Source organism: Rissa tridactyla, chromosome 2 (assembly GCF_028500815.1).
Source record: "Rissa tridactyla isolate bRisTri1 chromosome 2, bRisTri1.patW.cur.20221130, whole genome shotgun sequence".
Classification (NCBI taxonomy): domain Eukaryota; kingdom Metazoa; phylum Chordata; class Aves; order Charadriiformes; family Laridae; genus Rissa; species Rissa tridactyla.
Window position 1 is genome coordinate 128,162,793 of NC_071467.1, and position 22,941 is coordinate 128,185,733.

Consider the following 22,941-nt stretch of genomic DNA (forward strand, 5'->3'; position numbering starts at 1 on the left):
CACATGGTGCCGGGTGAAACACCAGGCGAGAGAACCGGGAGTGATGCGCGGCGGGGCCCGGCCCTGACGGGGCAGCGGGGCGGGCAGCGACCCCGGAGGATGCCTGCCCGCACCCCGCGCATCCCCGTCCCGCGGAGGCCGCCAGCGCGGCCGCGGAGCTGTTGCCTCGGCCGCTTTAAATCGCCGGTGGCCGTGGGTCGCCGCCGGCACGAAAGGGGGCCGCCGCTGGGGCGCGGAGAGTAGCGGGCGGGGGGCGCGGGGGCAGGTGTGGAAAGAAAGGAGCGGGGGGAAGGATGGAGGGATGGGGGCAAGCGGGGAGGGGGGGCCGGGGGGCGCGGTGCCCAGGGGAATGCAACGCGGGGGGGGTCGGCAGGGATGGACACACACACACACACACATACGCACACGCAGCCGCCGCTCTCCAGCCGCCGATCCGTGTGTGCCCCCCCTCCGCCGCAGCCCCCCGCCGCCGCGCAGGCAGAAGGCAGCAGGCGCGGAGCGGGCGGCGGCGCAGGGCGCGGAGCCCCCTCCCCGCCGCCCCCCCGCGCCGTTCCCCCGGCCGCAGCCGGCCTCCCGCCGCCGCGCTGCCCCGACGGCACCGCCGCCCCCTCCCCGGGGGCAACGCGCACCTCCCCGCCCGAAGGGGCCGTGCGAGGCAGCGGGCGGGGGTTGGGGGTTGGGGGGGGTTAGGGGGGACGCGGGCACACACAGATAGACAGACAGAGAGACACGCACACAGACACACAGAGGCAGGGCTGCCCCACGCCGGTACCTTGCTGCCCTGGTGTTTTCCGTCCGGGCTCTTCCTTGCTGAGGCAGCTCGGGAGCGCAGCCGAGCGGGCGGGGGGGTTGTGTGTGTGTGTGTGTGTGTGACTGTGTGTGTGTGCGCGCCTGTGTGTGTGTGCATGCGTGTGCGTGTGTGTGTGTGCGAGAGCGAGCGAGAGCGAGAGAGACTCTCCCCCCTCCCCCTCCCCCTCCTCCTCCTCGCTCTCCTTCCTTTAAACGCCCACTCCTGATGGGTGAAAAGACAACTTGAACTTCAGTGCAATTAACTTCGCCGGCGCCTCGGAAGCCGGAGGTGTCGCCGGCCTCGCCCGCCGCGCTCCCATGAGTGAGTCGGTCCCGCTCCTTCGGCGTCGCTCCTCGGGGACAAGGAGGGGGAAGACGGAGAGGGGGGGAGGGACGGGGCCGCGACGGGGGCACCCGCCGCGGTGATTTACGGTGCCGACCCGGGAGGGCGGGGGGAGGCGCGGGGTGTGGGGGGGGGCTCCGCTTGTCGCTGCCGGAGCCGGAGCCTCCCGGTCGGCATTGGGCACACACACCTGCCGCCGCGCCGGGGGCGGCCGCCGGCCCCGCTCCGCTCCCCTGCCCGCCGCCGCCTCGCCCGCCGCCGACACGGGGGGAGCGAGGAGGGAAGGGGGGGGGGCGAGCAGAGGGGGGGGAAAAAAACAACCTAAGCAAAAAAACCCTAAAAGTTTGGCAAACTTCTTCCCCGGCCCCGCGCGCCTCCCGGCAGCGGCGGGCGCAGGGCGGCGGCACCCCCGACGGCGGGGGGCGCGGGGCGAAGCGGCGGGTCGGAGCGGGTGGGGTGAGGGGGGGCGCAGATGGAGGTGTGGGGGGGGTCGTGGGGTGGCGCTTCCGCAGGGCGCGGGGGTTGCGCGGGCGGGCGCGGGGAGTCGGCGCGGGGCTGCACATCCCCCGAGCGACGGCGGCGGATCGGCCCCGCCGGGGGCGCGCCCGTGGCGGTGGGTCGCATGTGTCCCTGTCCCCCGTCCCTCCCCCCCCGCCCGCCCGCGGCACGACCCGGCGCTGCCGCTGTCACGGGGAGCGGTGCCAGGATCTCGCCTCTGTGCTCCAGGATTTTATTTTTGATTTTTTTTTTTTCTTTGCCGCTCCGTCTCCAAACCCACCACCCGAGGTTTTGCTCAAAACCGTCGTCCTTTTGTCGCCGTCTCCGCTCGGTGCCCGGGGGGAGCGCTCCTGACAGGCACCTGCCCGGGCCGGAGTTTCCCTCTGCCAGTCTCCGGGCTTCTCTGACTGCGAGAGAAACTTCGCTAAAATGCAAGTTTGATGCAATACTTTGCAGCAGCTCCTAAGCTGAAATTGAGTTGGATCTGACGAAAGCTCTCTGCTGGTTTTAGGCAGCCCAACTGAGCGCAGCGCTTCCGTGCAAATAATTCCCAAATTCAGATGCAGAGAGACTCCAGGGCGTATGATCTGGTAGTGCCCTTTCGTTCTGGTCCCTGCTACTTGGGTGAGAGTTAGCAGCAGTCCCTTCTTTCTACTTTGTATTATTTTGGTACGCTGCATTTCGTATATTTGTCTGCTGTAGTCTGCTGGCAAACATTAGCATTCAAGCTTACATTTTTGACAAATGTGCAGACAGGAATAGCATGAATAGGCATCTTAAATATTAACAACCTAAGCATCTGTTGTGAAACAAATTTAATATATTTACTCTGTTTTTCTCACATTGTTAGAAAAGGTTACAATAAGTGTAAAATTTCAGCTGTAGTTAGCACAAGGAATGCTTGGATATTTCACTATCTCTTCAAGCATTTAACACAATCACCAGATAGAAATGTGTCAAATCAGGCGCACTATTCAAAAACAACTTGAAACAGTAAGCGTAGAGTGTAAAGACATGAATGTAGGATGTTCTCTGCAATTTGTATCTTCTAATTACTCTGCAGCACTATTTGTAGAATTTTAGAGTGCTCTTTTCAGTCCCGTATTCCTATATGCTCTTTTATACGTTTATACATACACTCATTTTCTAATTCATTTTCAATTTGAGATTGTTACTGGTATTACCTTGCTTTTCAAGTCAAAGCAATGGTTTGCACAGAAATGTGTAATAATGTAGAGTAGGTAACAAAACGAGCAGGCAGAAAATGTAACGTGTTTACATATAAGCATGCGTCTAAATAGACAGCACACACACACATAATAAGGCAATAGAAGAGAAATTAAAATCACTGGCTAGTATGCTATGTATGCCCACTCTTGAATACAAACGGCTAGTGGAAAAGAAACAACTGACTCCAAGGAATTCCTCCGTCCCTGAAATAAAACTGTTCTGAGTAGAACAAGAGCACAGAAGAGTGAAGTCTCCGAAAGGACTGTAGAGTTATTTCAGGAATCAGTGCATTCCTTCCCTTTTTCCCACAAGTTCAAATATGTAATAAATAAGTCCTTTGTATGCAAAAGAGTTTACTGGAACAAAAAAAATATTTAAATGGAATGCTTTTTGTGCGTGCGCTTTGAAAAACTGGCCGTTTCCTTTTTATATTCTTTGTTCTTAATACTTTAAATGGGAAAGGAACTCTCGCAGTTTCTCCTCTCCTGTTATTTCAGCGATAACGCGTGAAGCCTTAACCTGCTGCTGCGCGCTCCCGAGAAAGCGCTGTACAGCAGAGAGAGCCGATCTCTTAACTTGCTCCTGGGACGGTGCCGCTTTGGCAGAACGAGGGGCAGAGAGGGTCTGCCACCCATAGCCTGGGTTTGTGCGGGAGCAGGGCACCTTTCTGGTTTTCAGCGTAGGCCCAGCGGGTTGGCTGGTGAGCATCTGCCCTCTTGTTGCTGTGCTTCCCAAGGCAGGGCAGGCAGCGCCAGCCCTGCCTGCAGCCCTGCCTGCCTCCCTGCCAGCATCCCACGGGCACCTCCACCTTCAGTCCTGCCGGGGACGGCAGGCACATCCACCCCTTCAGCACAAAAACCTCGTGAGAGTAGGAAAGTCCTGAATAAGCATTAACTCAGCCCACATTTCAGGTCTGGGATAGAGAGGGGTTTAAATGTGTGCGACTGCCATTCAGAAGATGGTCAGCTGAAGTCTGATGTCCTTGGGAAACAAAAAAACAACCAAACCAAACAAAACCCAAATCTTTTAGTCTATCAACTACTCAATTTTTGGAAGCATTGTCACCTTTTTACTGTCCCCTGTTTTTTCATCTAGGCATTGTCAGATAAACTTGAAGTCCTTCTTAAGGTTTCCAGCTGTATTTGGGGAAAAAAAAATCAAGGAGATTATTTTATTAATAAAATAGTTTGTAATATATAGAAAATATATATTAAAAGTAGATTTCTGAATTAAAACTGGAGGAAATATGACTTCTGAAATGTTTTAGTCATATTTCTGGGAACTACGCTGTTTAAACATAGATACTACTGAAGCATTTTATTGCCTTCTTGTATATAACTACCATGCTCTCTCTAGATATATTTAATATATATCCAATGAAGCCACAAACTTTCCTTCTACAACAGTTTAAACACATCTGGAACATTTTACTTTCTTATAATTTATGTTAATAGATGTAGAGTGTATATACAATCTTCTCAGAAATCATTGCTTTTTCCAAAGGGGATTTTTTTTACTTTCAGTCAGGGAATATATTTATAAGAACAAAATAACTCAAAGTATAGGCAATTCTATATATCATTTTATTTTCTGTTATATTAGGTTGATTATATAAAGCTCTCATTTAGAGCGATGGGATGATGAAATTACAGAGGAGTGATTGGCTTTTGTTTTTTCGAATGGATCAAGTTGAGGGCTGCAAAAATGACTGGTTTTGGTAAAGTTCTTTGAGTACGTAATATTTCTCATAGAATTCTGACAAATTAATTTAATAGAAAAGCCACAAGTCTCTTAGCACGGGAGGCTATATTTTCAGGTAAAATGGAAGTTCTGCTTTTGCCATTATAGGCATCAGGCTTCAGTAATCTGCTCCTCTTGTGGAATGAACACTTTCTACTTAAAGCTATCATGCACCTACTGTTTATTTACGCTGCATTAAACTGACAGCACGGCAATCAGAGGAAAAATATGGCTTACTTTCCTGAAGTAAACACCAGTTTATAGGTTAGTGCATGTATTTATATTCCTGTCGCCACTAAATAATGGCTGTCTCCATTTTAATATCTACCTGTGGTGTCATCCAGGGCAGCTGGCTCTTCCTTGTTTAAAACGAGGAAAAAAAGGAAGGGGGGTGAGGAAGAAAAAGAAAGTTGTGTTATCATTCCACTCCAAGAGGAACTTAATAGAAAAGTGATTCGGTATTCCATTCTGTGGCATGCAGAAGCCAGTTTTAAAGGCATAGCATTCAGTTTTACTTGGTGTATTTGAATTGCATCTCAAACAGGGAAAACAGAATTCCTTAACAGTATTTGTCTATCCAAGTCACTGAAATTGTATATTCAGGCAACGGCAGATTAAGGGCAGAAGCATTTTATTAATAACTGAAAGCACATATGTGTGTGTGATGAAAAATGTTCTGCAAATCTGTCACTATGCAATCAAGTGCATTTTTTAAACTTTAGTTGTCACAAAGTTGCTACTGATTCTAAAAAAAAAAAAAAAAAAAGTAGTAAAACAGTTTGACGGTTAAAGAGTAACTTACAGTTCTTATTGCATGTTATACTGAAATTTTGCAACTTTGTAAAGTCCATGTCAGAAAACCCTATTGATGTTACTTTTAACCTTGGACTAATGCCTCCAAGTAGCTGGCATTTGAACTGGAGATAACCGCACTCAGAATAACCCACAGTTTGCAGAAAGCTTCCCTAAATTCTCCAGTGGAGGATTCCATTAATAACCTCTACCCAAGCCCTCCGTTTTTTCCCCAGATTCTGGAATCGTTATATTTAACATTAAGTTAGCTTGTGTGTCAGTTTCCAAGTGAGAGTGGTATCATGAACTCTCAACAGCCCTGACCACAACTTGTAACTGTTACTTCAAAAAGGATATACTATAGCGTTCCTTTCAAAAATGTAGGTGTTTTTGAACATTTGGCATCCTGTGGCACCTCAGCTTAACACAGTTATCACCAACACTTCATTACTTAATTGATACCCGTTTTGTTGCTTTGCAAATGTCAACTTTCTAATGGTTTCTGCACTGCATTGCTCTCGGTAAGTATAAACCTTGACAGAGATTAATTTTAAAGAGACTTGCCTGTATTGATTTTGTTCGTATGCCCTGATCTGGTCCTCGTGCCGTGTACTGGCTGTAATCTACCCTTAATCTCTGTAATCTGGTGCAGTATAGTAGGAATGGCATAGTAATAGTAGAGTACAGTAGTAGAGTGTAGTAACATACCCCAGGCACTGTCTGAATTGTAAATATCTGCTTTTAAACTTGCTGGGCCTGACTTTCCTCCCATGCTCACTGGTGTATCACTGCGGAGGTTGGTAGACCTTTGTCTTCGCAGTCCTGGCAGGGGGTCGGTGTTAGGTGTTCAGATGGGCTGAGGGACGTGCTAACACTTAGTATTTATGCCAGGGTCACCTTCTAGCTATTCATTTAGAATACCGATACGCAGCCATCTCTTTGGGGATCAATTTTCCTGTGAGACTGCATGCATTTGTGTATGCTGGACAGGCTGTAAGAAGGTTTCCTTTCACCGGAGCGTAGGCTATCTCCTCACTCTGACCTGTGGTAAAGCATCGCTGGAAACAGGTCTCCACCTCTGTAGGTTCACAAGAGTTAGCTCTCGCCACCTCGTGCCTTTCTGTTGTGAACTGCAGGTCGGATCGGCAGAGGAGTCTGCTTGCCTGCAGATGGACCTCAGTCACCCCAGCTGCACCTGGGTGCAGAACATCAGGATGGGCCACGTCTATCAGCTGTGTCGGCCTTGCATAACTCCCAGCAACTATCTGCTCTATCTCTTTCCCTTGGCACCTTATATGACATGATATGACCTGAGGAGATGAGGGAGGTGCTTTAAACCTCGAGTGCATCTCATCTTCCCAGGATCCTGCTCTGACAGGATTTATTTGGCCAGCAGCAATCATTTGTGTGTCGTTCCACTTGCTGCTCACTAGAAGAAGTGGTGATGCACTCGGATCATATATACCTGGAGGATTGTCTCATAATCTTTTCTGGTGTCTGAAGTCCCGGTTCTGGTTTCAGCCCTGACAAAAATGTGTGATCTCGGGTAAAATAACTTCCCGTGCCACGTTTGCAGTCCTTAATGCTGTAAGCCTGATTTTGGAAATGCTCAGCATTCTCAACTTCATATGAAAGAGGAGGAAGCTGCAGCACACAATCCCTCTATAAATGCGGCCTTAATATGCCCCTGGTTTATTTCCCCAGCTATAAAATTAGTAATATATACGTTTCATAGAACACTGAAGGATTAATTAATTCTTTGTATTTGTAAATCAGTCCTAGAGTGGAAAACATTGTACGGCACAAGTGCAAAGAATTGCTGCTCTGAACTCAAACCCACATGCAAAGGTACGACAAAGGTATTTCCTTTTCAGTAACTGCGTTTAGAATATATGTCTGTTTGAAACAGACAGGTAATTAAGAACATTTGCAATGAACAGGATAAAAATTCTAAATATTATACATGCCCTGGATTCCCAATTCTAATACATTAAATAAAAGACAGAAAGAGAGGAGGGGGGAGAGAGTGTGCATGGATGCAAACTCACAGAAGGACCAGAGGCAAAAAATGAAGTGGAGGGAAATCACAGAGTGAGTTTTAAAATGTTTATAATCAAAGATTAAATAAATATTTTTGTGAAGAGCCATATTAGAAAGTTTTTTAATCATTAACGCTTTTCATCCTAGGTGGGCTTCCTTGATAAATGTAAGAAGTCTCAAGAATAATTAAAGGCATCTTAAAACTTAAAAAATGACAGTTTTAGCTTCTAAGGATTCATTGTAACATAATAATACCGTATGCTTCTTAGTGTTACTTCTGCACTAGACATTTAATTACAGTCTTTGTGAGACGTGTTATCTGTATAGTAACCAGTGCATAAAAAAGAATGATATATACTTTTACATACAAGCTCTTGCTTGCCAGCTTTCTTTTTAAGATTAGATTAAGATCTCCAATCCAGAATGTTCATGTCTTCAATGAAACAACTTAATTTTACACAATTTTTGGGAGGAACGGGGCATTTATTGTAACTGTATGTCTTCTGTAGTTACACTTCTTTTGCAGTAATACTTGAACTGTTGTTTAGCAGTTTGGGGGTTTTTTTCTGTTCAAAGGCCCAAACTCAGCATTTCTTTGCTTGATCAAAGGATAGATTTTAGAATACCAAATGAAAAAGCATGTTTAAGCTATATGTTGAGAAGTAAGATTAAAAAAAAAAATAAAAATCTAAGAATAGTTTGGTAGGTTTTTCACATGTACAGCTTAATGTTTACAGTTTGCCTTTCCCACATCAGATATTGAATATTGTCTGAAATATGCTCTGGATAATGTAAATTTATGGATTCATAACTTGGTCCACACTTTGCTGTGGAAAAGCAAGTACATTTGCAAGGAAGATCAGGTGCATAAAACGAGAGTTTTTCTTTTGCTACATCTGAAGATTCCTATAATTGTGCAGGTTGTGAAAAGTGCTCTTCCGCATACGGATCTCCCCGCAGTTCCCCGTGTTTTGCACTGCGGTCACTGCAGGACAAGGCACAACGGGAACCGCATCCAAGCATTTTAGAGCAGAGCTTTTCAATCGATCATGTGTGTGTCCTCTTTTGGGTTTTGTTTTTCGCTTCTCAACTAGCAGTCTTGCGCAGGAACGGTACAATATTGGTGTCGAGCCCCTAGTTTCAGTATGCTTTGTAAGAAAATCTCACAGTAAAATCAATCAATCAAAATCAATCTCTGTCCTATTGACTGTATGTTATTGACTTGCTTTTTCTTTCTTTTTTTCTTCACTTGACTCACTGAATACCGTAATCCTTTTGGCCGTTCCTGGAGAATTTTGTTACAATCTTTTTAAGATAGGAGATGTAATAATTTTGTAACATTTTTACATTTGAAACCCGTGTTTCCACTACTTCCTTTATTTGGACTGCATGGCCTAAAAACGACAGTTAGGATACTCATAGGTGTAGTTACTATTTTGTAGGCGTTCCAGATGAATTTTATAGGTACCACGCAAGAAAATTGAACCAGCAGATTTTTTTTATATGTGTGGCATGATGACGGATATGCCTTAAGAAGCATTATACTGCCCGATAAATTGTATTTCCAAGCAGTATTTCATATAGGTTCTGTCTCTTTAAAAATGCAGTCTCCTCTATTTGCCCTATTAATTGTTGATATGTTGCCATCCACGAGACAAAAATTAGAGCTGTAATTAAATAATCATGTGATGCTCCTTAGTGCCAGTGAGAGCAAACTCATTTTTCCAGGCCCTGATGGTCACTGATTATTGTATTACTACTGGCTTGCTTTATTTTTTTTTAATGGCTCTATATTGCTGGGTTACCTAACCACTGCCCTTCTTTTCAAAATTAAAGGAATTGAAGAACATTAAGTCACTTAATTGGCCAGTGGTCTGCGGGGACACAAAGTAGTTGTACCTTCTCTGCTTTTTGGTCACTCAGTTGGTTCTACCGGGAGAACTACATCAGTGGTGTGGTTGCGTGCCATTTAATTTACACTGGTGTTTTGGCTGGGATGGATGCATATAGGGAATGCCAGGAGAATTACAAAAGGACCAGGGTATTAAAATTCAGAAATGATTAAAATTGAAATAAAAGGATGCTGCTTCTTTGCCAGTACTCTGGCAGTCATAATGACACATAGAGATTAGTTTCCACCTTCATCTTTTCCTTCTTTCTCATTTCCTCTTGTTTATTGTTGACACATTTTCCTTATGTCTCTGCTTCTCAGCGCTTTTTTTCACTGTTACATGTTCCTACTTTTTCTCTTTCCTTAAGCATGGAGAAGCTTACTTAACCTTATTATAACAATAACAGAATCAGTTATTAATATTTAATATGCACATGATTAAAATTTCTCTCTTAAACATAGGTCAGCTCTATTATTAACTGACATGTTATTTTTCATTAAAAAATTTTTATTCTGCCCTTACGGTTTCTCAAACACCCTTTACTTTGGTGGTGATTTAACACATAATGTTTAGAAAACTGTGTTAGGCTAGTGAAAAAAAAGAACTTACCAGTCATGGATAATCAATTATGCATGAATTCAGATATAACAGATGGAAACTGGTGAGTTAAAGTTTCTCTTTAGCTTCGTGATTTTTTTGTTTTGTTTTTGTGACACCTGTCTCTTATGTATAGATAAACATCTAACATAGCATGCTGCTTTTCATGCATCTTTGTGTTTTTTGCTTTTTGGGTTTGGGCTTTTTTTGGTTTCTTTTTGGTTTTGTCGGTGTGGCATAAACTCATTTTCTCCCGTTTCTAACTTACCCTTTTTAATTTGTTTGTCTGATGGCATTTCTATACTGCCTTCTCTAGGGCTAAATTGTCCTGTGATGCAGCCGGCATTTAATCTTCTAATAAATTACACAACGTCATTTAACCTTAAAATTGTGTCAGCACTATATTTTAAATTCTATGAGTTCATTTCTGCCTTCAGCTGCTCATGGCCTATAGTGTTATGACATTAAAGCAACAGGGTAGACTGTGGCTGTGCATACGTATTCATGTATGCATATACGCACATTCTTGTGATTGTGATACTTATATAGGCGTTCCCTCCAAAGGCATTAATTAAATTTCTTTCAATCATTTGACAATGAAGCAGATTGCCTTACTGCTTTTTATTAAAAAGTTCAGTACGGACTGGGCGTAATATTTCTTTCGGTCATGGAAAGATTTTCACAGACCTAAATCAAGCAAAAAAGATGATACCACTTTGCGATATGCCCACAGCGACAGCCAATTGGTATGAAATAAAAGGAGAGCTAAATGTTTTCTTTTTCTTTTTACACACAAAATAAAGAAATCTAAAAGAGCTTTAAGCATGGGCTTGGCTGTGAGATGACAGGGCTTTTGCGTAGTTCATTCGCGGCAGAGTATTGAAGGATTCTTGTATTTGAAGGTGTCCCGTGTTTCAGAAACACAGGGGTAAGCTGATTTGGACATTACTTTTCTATGACTGCAATAATTTGGAGCATTTCTTCACCTGGCTCCACCCACCTTTGAAGTAGCACGTTTTCAGATGTGGTGCAGAGAGATTTTCCATCTGTACACTTAGGAAAGAAAAATGAGTTGAGAGAATGCACCATATCTTTTTCACGAGCAGAATATTTCAAAATTTCTGGTGCGCATCTTACCAACGTTTCCGAAGAAAGAAAATCTAATACAGGAAGGAGTTTGTAGTATAACCTGCCAGAAACAAATTATATAGAAGAGATCCTAAGGAAATGAACACGGATGCTGTGAAAATAATTAATTTCAAATGTTATTTCTTCTATCACAGCTGAAGCTCTGCTAGGAAACTTCATGTGCATGCCTCCGTTTCTTCTTACTCAGCTATTCTTACATCAATGCAGAATGCAAACCTTTCCCCCAAATTTTTGTATTTAATGCGGGAACTCATTTTTACACACTTATCCAGGCATTTCTTTTTAGTGCTTGCATGAGCATAAATGAACTATCATAAATATTAACTTAATTTTGCCTTAAAAATATAGTACTCTGGTGGGTTCCCAACTCCTGCTTTCCATCTCAGTTTGTTTCCATTGTAGCCACTTAGCAGGAAATCTAGAAATGCAGTTGTTTTAGCAAGTACATACATTAAATACTTGAATACATTTTTGTCAATTTCTCCTTTTTTTGCTGTTTTTCTAAATCGGGACAAGTACTTTGAACATTTACAGGGTACTTGGAGTAACATTTTGAAGTGACTTGTTGTTGCTTTATGTTGTTTGCATTTAAACTGAGTATACTCTGACACATGTATAAATGACCTTTATCTTAGCGACACTGCATATGCTAAACCTTTTTTATGTTAGCGCCTGAATATTAACAGGTACCTTATTCCTTAAAAGAGCTGCGAATATTAACAGCTAATTGTTCCTGAAAAGAACTGTGCAAAACTCATTCATTTAGTCTTTGTTACCGTGGAATCATCGGAGTTTGAGATTGGAAGGAGCCCTAGAAGAAAAAGCGAATTCGGCCAAAACCACCAACTTTCAATTTGTTTTACACCAAAACCACATATTTTGCATGTATTTTATGTACAATGAATATTGACTCCTGTCAAGTTTGGCCGTAATTAGATGCGCAGTTTTACTTAAAAGGTTTTGAACCTTAGAAAAAGTGTAGCAGAACCTGGGCAGAGCTCTGACTTAACAATGAAACTGGAAACAGGACATTTCATGTGGTTTTGGGTTTCATAATGAAAGTTTGACATAGTTCAAGTCATCAATCAGTTCTAACCATTTCCTTAAACTCTTCCACATTTTCAATTTTTATTGGTAGGTTTTATTCATACTATCAGGTCAAAGAAAAAGACGATTGCTTGCCCGTTGATGAAGTATTCCTGTGTAACAAGTCACTGCTGTTTGAGCTCAACGGCGCGAACATCTGAGCTCTAGCTAATAATGTCGGAATAATCCTTCCGTAGTGCTAACCGCAAGGGTTCAGACTGTTCTCTACCATAATGTGCGGCTTTGCTTGGGCTGTGTGAAAATCATCCTCACCCAGAATTGCTGGATTAACTTCTGGATTCCTAAATGCATCCTTTTTTTTTTTTTTTTTTTTTGCCTGGGAGAGAAATGCGGTGGTTGGAAGGAGTCAAGAAAGGGAAAAGAAGCGGAATTGGTCAACAACATTGCAAAACATTTTGGAGAGAACTTGGTGCTACTTTCCTTTTAACAAGTAAAAGTAACTGGAGCTCTGCTGATGTATATGTCTGGGGATCATGATTTACACACTATTAAATTAATAGAGTTTCTATTCAGACACATCCCTAAAATAACTGCTTATCAACCAACTCTTCTTTCAGGGAAGAGTTGTATGCCCTTCTTACGCCTAGGAGTTACCTAGTGCTGTGACAATGAAGGTTTCAACAGGAACCACTCTTTTTTCATCTCCCCATGACCCACATTTAACATCTTCACGAGAAGCCTAAAAATTATACCTCTGGGGAGAAAACTGTGAAATTCACGACTTGCTGAATTTATGACATAGGTTATTTGGCTGATTCTAAGATGCCAGCTTTCCTCCTTTCTTCCAGCTGCCTAATTGCATTAAATATTATTATATAAAGTTCTATTACATTTTTTTTGTTTGTTCTTTTTTGTGGAAGCAGTTGGCTGTAGCTGCCACATGGAAATTACGAGCATGACTCATCATGGATCTAGTCTACTGTTACGGATGGAAGAGAATATGGTCCATACAAAATGCCTTTTTTTTTTTTAAGCTGAAGCTTTTTATTTGAAGCAGTTCTGAAATCCAGAGTCATAAAAAATATTGGCTTATATTAAATAGCATATAGATAGTTGAACTGCTGATACACTTAGGAAGTGAACTCAGCTTGTCCGCACAGCAGGTAGAGACTATGCAACTACAGAGCAAGATTTATGTGATTAAGCCATTAATATTCATTACTGTGATCTTTTATGGGAAGGTGGACACCTGTCTATTACAACTGCAACCAGACAGGATTTCTTGTGGCAGCCAGAGGTGAAGGGTATTCTCATTAGTGGTCACGTTCACCCTTCTCTTCATTGCGCCAAATGGTTTTGTTGGGTTTTACTCCATAATTTTCTTCCAGCATTTTGCTTCTCCGTGACTCATCTGGCACCAAGGGGCGAACTGAAATGACTGTCAGGGCCACATCAGCGAATGTATGCAGGTACTTCAGCTGTACAAGCATCTTAGTCAAAATAGACGTACAGCTGTGAAAGGGACTCAGGCAAAATGGTGCGGTAGTTTGATGAAAAGTAACTTGTTTCACCCAAACCCACATTTTGCATATTCTTATTCAACTCTATTTTTAAAAGAAGATTCCGTGATTGAAATACACTGCAGAAAATGTTTGCAGGAGTAAACGAGCCTCGTCACAGAGGCAATCAATAGGGAGATGTCTGTTTGTATATGATTTTACATATCTGCAAGCTAGCTGAGACATCTAACTACAAAATGCTGCACCATGGGACACTGTGTAGATATCTGATACTTTCCAAGGGATTTGGGGTCCGTAAACTAATGAATGCACTACATGTAGCCATATATGTAGGTTTTTCACCTCTGACGAATATCGTAAGGATAATTTACTGCACTTAATAAGCAATTAAGTGCAGTTCGATACAGCTGACTGTTGTAAGTTAAATATTCATTTTACGTAACTGTTTCAGGACATCGTGTGTGAGAGCGCACAAACGAGCAGAAATTGCTCATGCAAAATGTGAGAGGGGACGACAGCTTGTGTGCGATGCCTTTCAGTGAAATGAAATTCATAGCACTTTTGCTTTTTGACAGGCATCCTATCCAGGCTGGGGCAGGTTGCAGTCAAAAAAAAAAAAAAAAAAAAAAATCTAGGTTGGTATGGAACTTTGGAGCTCAGCGTGGGGGATGTCGCAGAACACTGTGATTCACATCGGTGCACATCGGCTTCTTGGGTCGTATGTAAATTGAGATTGCTGCAGTCAGGTTGGTTCAAGTGTTTTGAGTGGTGTCAGGCAAGTATCGTTGTTCAGGGCAAAGCGGAGGGGAAGTCGATCTGAGGAGACTGAAAAACGGCTTCAATCAGAGGTGCGGAACTTGTAGGGGCCACGGGACTGTTTCCGCGCCGCAGCAGTGGCTGTGTCAAGGCTGGCGCAGACAGACATGGGACAGGGCAGCGGGGTGCATCCTTCCCCTTAACCCACGCTTCTGGCTAACCCTTAACTCCGGCCGCAATTTGGCACAAGCCCAGCGGGGAGCCATCCACCTTTCGGTGACAGATCTTTACCTTCAGAAAGCCAGGGATTGGTGTTATCATTGCCTTGCTGGCCAGCAGTTAGCCTTAGCTGCGCATCACCCCTTGCAGTGGGGAAAAGGAGTTCAAATCCCCACGGAAGCAAGTTTCCCGGCAGTCCCGCTGCCGCTGCACAGCTCTGCATCACCTCCAGCATGGGCTGGCGCTTACCAGTTACCCAAATGGCCGCAGAGTTGTCAGAAGTACGTATGTATAAAACCCAATCAGCCTCATCTCCCCAAAGAAATCTGATAAAAGCGAATACACAGCCATGCTGGTTTTGCTCCGCTGCCAGGTCATTTCTGTTTGCGTTGCACAAGAGCCAAGCCGCAAGACTTGGGCCCATATTTCCTAATTTATTTTGAACAAGAAAAGATTGGAATAGAGACCTTAGGAGGCACCGAGGCAGCATGCCACACTGGAGAATTCGTTTTGTTTTGCAGCTACTGAGACTGCTGCTCGAGAGTTAATTCACCCCGAATTGAAAAAATGCAGTCCAACTTTTTAAGTATTTGTCTTATTTCAGCACAACCCAGTGCAAAATGCACTTATATATCATAAACACAGAGCAACAACTTTATTAAGGATTAATAAGCTTTATTAAGCATATATTTGTCCGCTGTATGTTGACTAGAAGCTATGAAAAATGTGATGTTACTATTGCCGCATGTTTAAATGATTGCCTGCATATGTATCCATGACAATATCTATTCATCTTCTGTTCTTTATATATGTTTTTATTCTAAATATCTTTATTCTGGTGGAACATTTTAATATCAAAGTTGACAACAGTGAAGTGCAAATTGGAATAGGTCAAATGAAAATCAGATATCTTGAATCTTGAATTTATTCCAAGTAGTTTGGTATTGATAAGAGAAATCTGATTGTTGTCTATATGTCAAGACGCAGCAGTAATTCGTGCTTTCTAGTCAAAGCAAGGGGTTCCATGCTCAGCCTTCCACGTCTAGTAAATACTTTACCAGGCATAAGTGATGCACGGGAATTAGATTAATCCATGTTGTAGGGAGTTTATAAGGTTTAGTACATATATGCAGTTTCAAGAAGAGAGTTATTTTCCATAATCATCTATCTCAAGCATAGGAAGCATATGCATGATTATATAATTAACAGAATATTTGTTTGTCAGTGTTTGGTTAGTGTGCATAATAATATCATTATTAGGCCTTCTGTGCTCCTGTATTATCAGATTGTTATCTCCCTGCTCCTTTAATTCACTGTCTCTGCTTTTTAGATTAATCACTTTGTTTTAATCTGAACATTTAAAGGGTTTTTTGACCATGAAGGGAATGGTTTGTAAACACCAAAGCAAAAGTTATTTTAGAACAGATTTTAACCTTTTCTGTTGTTGCTTTTATTGTCATATCTGGTAGTTCTTTTTTAAGGTGATGTTTTAGTCCCAAACCTTGTTCCAAATCCTATTTTTAAATATCTGTTCTATTCTAACCAGCTCTGCATCTCTCCAGTTGTCTTCACTGTCCCTTTTCCTTCATCATACTGCAGGCAGCATACTGCCAGCTGAAACTCTCTCATCTTTCCTGATTGTCTTCTTTAGTGGTCAGTCTTGCTCACCACTGAAGTTTACTCTATCAGACTTTCCTGAAAAGGACGAAAAATTATATAATGTTTGTATTTTCCATTTTGCCCACAAACTTTGAATTCAACTAGTTAACACCGTTTTTCCTCCAAGCATTCAAATGCATTGGGAAAGAATAATTCTCTCGTTTTTTTCTCTTCTTTTTTTTTCTTTAGAGGGACTGAATAATACTCAATCTATCTTGTTGGAAAAAAAATTGGTTTCTAAATAAACAACCCCCTAGACAGTTATCCCTTGATCATATGGTATGGAAGACGTCATCTACTTTTTCCCTTGTTTTTCTCTGTGAAACGAGCTTCTTGGGTTTTGTTTTTTTTTCCTTTTCAGCACTCTCGGTAACAATCTTAGTAACCTTTTTCAGGACATGCAACATGTGTACAACTTTCCATGTTTCCTATGTGTTCCACCTCCACTTGCGCTGCTTTGAAAAACAGCCGTATGTAACAGCGCGCTCATTTTCGAGCATTGCCATTTCTTTGCTTCTGAGATTATAATCTATTTTGTGCCTTGCTGAATATGATAAATATTTCATGTATTTCACCCTATTACCATTTTTCTTTTTCCTGCATGCCCTGTATGCTGTTTGTGCTTATTTTGGTGAACGTCAGCTTGTTTCTTTACCTAGTCTGGATGCATTCCTCTTGTTTTATAGGAAGCAATATATGAGTAGTGATAATTCTGCTCCTCATAGGTTTATCGATTTGCCTTTTCTTTGTTCAGAGTCTGTGCTACTTTGTGTATTACGGAAATGGTATTGGCCTCCCCACTTGCCTACTTTGGCGGCTGCTTCAAGTTTGTATGTGCAGTTTGGCATGGGGTTTTTTTTCGTTGTTTTTAAGTTACTACCCTAAACATTTTGGCGATATATCTGCCTGTGCGATAATTCATGTTTGCTTTGGTTGATGATGCAACTTTTCCTTTTAGGCATGGTATACTCAAACACTATGCATTTTATCAATAAAGAAGTTTATTTTTTCCCTTATCTCGCAGCTTGTACAAACTTGTTGCTTTCAAGTTTGTCTAGTTGGGTTACTTTTTCCCCTCTCCCAAGTGCATTGTGGGAAACAAAGTTATGCCTGTCTCGCAGTTATTTATTTTGTCAATACATTACCACCTTTCAGCTTTTTCACCTCATACGGGTGGCCTTCGGGTCCCGCTCTGCAGAGGTGACGCAGGGCGAATTTCTGTGCCATCCCGCGTGGTGGTGGGGTTATGAGCACGCAGCGATGTACGTATTGCTCTTACCTAAAGGTACCTTTGCGGGATGATTCGGCCACACTCATCCTCCTCGCGTGGATGATGCCCCCCACGGAAGCGGGGGGGACGACTGCCTCTCACCCAACCTTTGGTCCTTTTAAAAACGTGCCTGGTGCTTTTCGCTCATCGCTGACGATATCAAGGGGCGAGGGGGTTGGGGGGGGGGGGGGAAGGAAAAACTTCTCCCCCCGCGCTGCCTGCTGCCTCCCCGGGGGCCGCCCCCCCCCCTTTCTCCTCCCGCCGCCGCCGTTGTGCACCTGCCCGCCGCGGCCGGGCCCGCGCAGCCTCCGCGCCGAGGGGCGGGGGCTGCGCAGGCAGCGCCAGCAGGATATTGTTCAGCCTTCACCCCCGCCCCTCCTCCTCCTCCTCCTCCTCTTCTTCTTACCCCCCCCCGCCACCGCTTCCCCCCCCACCCTCCTCCCCCTTCCTCCCCACCGGCTCGCCCCCTCCGCCGCGGGGCCCCATCTGCCGTGCGCGCGGCGCGCAGGGGGGCGCGCTGGCCGCGCGGCGGGGCGCGGAGCGGAGCGGGGCGGCGGGCATTGTGCGCGGCGCAGGCTGGGCCGCCTCACCCGCACCCGGCTGCCTGCAAATTCGTGCGCGCCCGGAAGCCGCACGCCCTCTTCCCCCGGTGTCGTTCCCCCCCGCCCCCCCCAACACCGCCATCTCCGCTCACCTACCGCCGGCCACCCCCCCCCCCCCCGCCCCCGACCCATCCCGGCCCGGTGCCCCCTCCCCGCTGCGGTGCCCCTCTGCCACCTCTCCTCTCCCGACCCCCCCTTTCCCTTCCCCCGCCGGCCTCCCCTCCCCCACGCCTCTCTCCTGCACCACCGCCACCTCCTCATCCTCCTCCTCCTCATCCTCCTCCTCCTCCTCTGCCACTTTCTCTCTCTCTCTCTCTCCCAGGACGCGTCGGATGATTCGGGGCCGCCGGGGAAGGGCTCCGGGCAGCAGCGGGGGGGAGGCTGCCCTCCTCCTCCTCCTCCTCCTCCTCCTCCTCCTCCCCCCGTCTCGGGGCTGGTTTTTTTTTTTTTTTTTAAAAAAAAAAAAAAAAGGCAAAAAAAAAAAAAAGCCGGTGGCCTCGGTGTTATTTTGTATTAAAATGAGGAGGAGGAAGAAGAAGCGGCGGCGGCAGCAGCGGCGGCAGCGAGCGGTAGCGGAGAGGAGAGGAGGCTGCGAGCAGGGGACGGCGGCGGCAGCAGCGGGAGGAGGAGTAGTGATGAGTCAACTAATAATTTAATGGGGACAGAAACAGAGAGAGAGGGAGAGGAGAGGAGAGGAGGGGGGGCGAAGGGGGGTGGGGGGGGGAAGAGAGAGAGCGAGCAGAGCAAGGCAGCTCCGTCCGGGGACACACACACACACACACATACATACATACATATATCCATGTAACATCCAGCAACAACCACCAAACCGGCCTAAATAACAACCATAGTCGGCCAGCCAGGGGAAACGAGAATTAAAAAAAAAAAAAAAAAAAAAAAAAAAAAAGAGAGAGAGACAAAAAAAACCCCAACAAAGCCTACCATTATTATTCTTTTCAAATTATTATTGTTTTTTTTTTTTTTCCGCTGGCTTGGTTTTTGTTGTTGTTGTTGGCTTTTTGCAACCTTTCTATTTTATATTTTTTACCCCTTCTTGCGAGTAACTCTTCTCGGAGTTCCCAGATTTTCTGCCTTTTTTTTTTCTTTGCAGAAGCAGAACCAGTTTTTATTGTGTTTTTTTTTTTTCTTCATAGAGAGGGTTGGTATTTTGGGGGGTTGTTGTGTTTTTTGTTTTTTGTTTTTTTTTTTTTTTTTAATTATAATTTCTCCCGGTTTTGGACTCGGAGGGAGCGAAACCTCGTCACTTTTTGTAGTGGTGGTGGTGTGCCTTGTTGTGTGTGTTTCCTTCCTCCCCTCTGTTCTTTTTCTCTCTCCCCTCCTCTCGCTCCCTCTCTCCCCCCTCACTCGCACAACAGCCCCCGGTAAATGAGAGGAGACAGGTCCTCTCTGCTTTTTTTTTTTTTTTTTTTTTCTCTCCCCGGACTGCAAAGGCGAGATTAAAAGTGGCATTTTAGTGCCTTTTTCCTGCAATTTTGTCTACACTTTTTTTTTTTTAAATTTTTTTTTATCTACAGTAGCGATCTCTGGGGCTGAGGTTTCCGCAGAAAGTTTGGGGGCTGTTACGGTGTGTATTTTTGCGGAGGGGGAGGGGAGCGGGCTCCTTCTGTGTGTGCTGCTCCTCTGGGTGCCTATTGGAGAATAATAGTGTAAGTGACAACCTAGAAGTAGACTTTCTGCTCTTCACACTGGATAGAAAAGCTGCCTTTTTTTTTTCTTTGCTTTTTTTTTTTTTTTAATAACACCCTTTCTCACTTGCTCCTGTACGCATTGCTTTTATTTTTGAAAGGATAGCTAGACTTAAGTCACCCTCCACCTCAATTTAGACCTGCTACTTTATTTTTTTTTTCAATTATTATTATGAATTCCTCGTTTTGAGCGTTACACTTGTCTGATCAATTTGATCTTCAGCTCCTTCTTCCGTTGCTAAACCTCGAGAACTGGCTCTCTCAAAAGATATTTAATCTGTTTTTTTTTTTTTTTTTTGTCCATTGCCATTTTTGCTCATGGCTACTCTCTTTCTCGCTATCTATTTTTGCCCCTCCCCGCCTAGAGGAAAATAGCAACAAGAAAAAGAGAAAAAAAAAAAAAAAGAATATTAGGGGAAGTAGTCCTCAGGTCTGCTGCCCCCCCCTCCCTCCCCCCCCTCCAAAAAAGGGGGGGGACCTAGAAAACATCAGTCTTGAACTTCTTCCTCTTCAAGAGATCGGGCTGCAAAGGAAACCTCCTTTGTTTTTGTTATTTATATGCTGTCAAGTTTTGAAGTGGTGAGTTTCGGGTCGGTTTTGCTAATTTCACTCAGAAAACTGCAGTGTTTCTGTTTCTAGATAAGTACTTTGCTTCTTTGTCTCTTTAAAAGGTCACAGGGAAAGCTTGGCCTGGATTGTGAGAGCCATATGGAACGGATAAGTGCGGAGCCTCTCTCAAATGTGATTATGGGTTTTTATGGGGGAGGGAGGGAAGAGGAGGGGAAAAGGCATGGGGAGGGGGCTGATTCCGGAGGAGAGAAAGAAATAATATAATACCGGCAGCGTTACATCGCGACAAAAGGAGATAGCGCACCGACTCTCATTCAGAAATTGCGCGGTGTGCCCGTACGCGTACGCCCGTCTCTGGGAAACGCTGCCTTGAAATTGTGCTCTTCTCTCCATATGCCTGTGCTGAAAACTTGTAGTTGTGAAAGATGCCTCAATGCGAAAGCCGGGGAAACTCCTTGGCCTGGCACCGGCGGAGATGCTGGTTCTTCCCTTGCAACCCTCTCCCTGGGCAGGCCACGGTGGTTGTTGCTCATCACTATTCCAAACTGAGGTTTCAGTGAACTTTAGCCTTGGGCATGGAGTTTAAATGAGTAAATTAGGTGTTTTATGTGCATGTAATTTTGCTTTGTAACATAAAGCTTTTTACAAGATGACTAAGCGGTGAAAGGATGCCGATGGGTGGGTATTCTCAGGCCAAGCGAAAATGACCCATTTGGTGTTTTGGTTGTAGTCAGTGTATTAACTAAACTGCGATCTATCACTTTTATTCACTGTACGTGATGTAGTGCGATTCTGACTCATGATGACTAGATACTTTTTGTTGCAAAGAACCTCCGTGCCTTAGAGTACTTCTGAACTTGCCAAAAGTGACAAGGATTTTCTTGTTTCAGGCTGCTGCTTTATTTTTTTTTTTTAACCCCCCCCCCTTTTTTTTTCTTTTCTTTTTTTGTTAATCCTCTTATTCTTGAGAGAGACCAATCTCAGAAAAGCAGCCCTATAGTGTGTTAGCATCGTCAGAAACATCGGAAGATGTGTAACGGTTTGAGTCTGTAATTCTTTGCTTAGGCTGCAGTTAACACAGTAAAAAAAAAAAAAATCTTTTCAAAAAGTGGCTAAAACAGGCACGTTTACTGTTAATGAGACACACGACCTAAAACAGATGGGATCAGGATGAATGGTAAATCTTAGCCTGTCACCTTACAGCATAAGGAAAAAAGGAAAAATAACGATTTTCTGAACTTCAGCTGTTCAGTGGCATTCTTGAGGTTGCTTGTAAACGTTCAGATTAATATATTACCTCTTACTTCACCATATCGGGAAAAGCAGCACGGTGTTCAAACAAGAAAAAAAATAGTTTACGGGATGGTCATTGGCATATATACTAACAACATAGAAGTATAAAAAAAAAAAATCCCAAGATGTTTAGGCTTTAATAGCTTTGCTATGAAATGTGCAGAAAATGTATTGAATTACTAGGCAACTGAAAGAAAGTAGCAATTATCAGATTCACACTAGTCTTTCTAAATGTGACTTCCCCAGTGTTAGTATTTGTACTTGTGAATGTAAATACTAGTTCATAAATTAATGTCTAGTCACCTGTCCTTAGTGGTGATTATATTATATAAATAACATAATTGTCAGCGTAGTCACACCTTTCTCGGGTAAAACACGTAACAATCACAACAGTATTGATGAATGAAATCGTAACCAGAAAGATGTCTCTGTTCTCAGCAACTGGTTATTAATTTTTTTTCGATCTACTTGGCAAAACAGATTCTGATGAGTGACAAAAATCCTCAAAACTTACTCCGTTATGTTCTAGGCTTGGGAGATTTTTTAGTGATTTCACTGGAATTGTTATTCCTGAACGGAGGTTTCAAAAGTTTATAAAAAGGGAAATATAGGCATGCTAACATTTTCTTAATTTGCTATTGAAATTAATTCTGGGTTTTGGTTTCAAATAGCTGTGCCAGCACGTAATTTAGCATCACTCAGGGTACGGTTTGGGGTTTTTTTTTAATATTTAAGGGCTAGAAAAGTACTATAGAAATTGTGGGGTTTTTTCTAGCATTGTTTTGTGAGACACTACCTTCTCTTCTCGGTTATTTTTCTTAATTCAATAAACTACTCCATTTAACACTTAAAAGCTTAACATCTGAAAAATTTCATATGCATGTTTTGAACTTTGCGAAAGTTGATAAACTCTTTGTATAATGTTGGTTAGGAAACTCAAAAGCAACCATCTCCCGCCACTGCTTTCTGAAGTTAAATGCTAAATTCTTTTCTAACTTTTGGTTCTAAGGGGGGGAGGACTTGTAAATGGTCAATATTCTACATGTCTAATAAATCTGTTGCTCCCTCAACTGAAGTTTTAACAGTGTCTCTATTGTTGTGCATCCATTTTTTTAATCGAGTAGATCGAGAAATGTTTCACTTGAATCTTTTTCTTTCTCTATCTCTCTCTCTTTTAATGCAATAAAACCACCTGGGATTAATAAGAAACCTTTCTGTGAGATTTGTAA

The 22,941-nt window shown here is 43.6% G+C and overlaps 1 protein-coding gene across 10 annotated transcripts in view; it reads left to right on the forward strand.

The window, feature by feature from the left end:
* The first annotated feature begins 996 nt into the window (after window positions 1-996).
* SATB1 (SATB homeobox 1) overlaps window positions 997-22,941 on the forward strand; it is a 94,050-nt gene continuing 72,105 nt past the window's right edge. For 8 of the 10 annotated variants that reach the window (XM_054191696.1, XM_054191699.1, XM_054191700.1 and 5 more), the window contains exon 1: window positions 18,887-20,428. The gene's annotated coding sequence lies outside the window, so the exon portion shown is untranslated. Of the gene's footprint in view, window positions 1,112-18,886; window positions 20,429-20,520; window positions 20,591-22,941 lie in introns of those variants that run through there. The other 2 variants (XM_054191698.1, XM_054191697.1) reach the window with 2 other exon arrangements.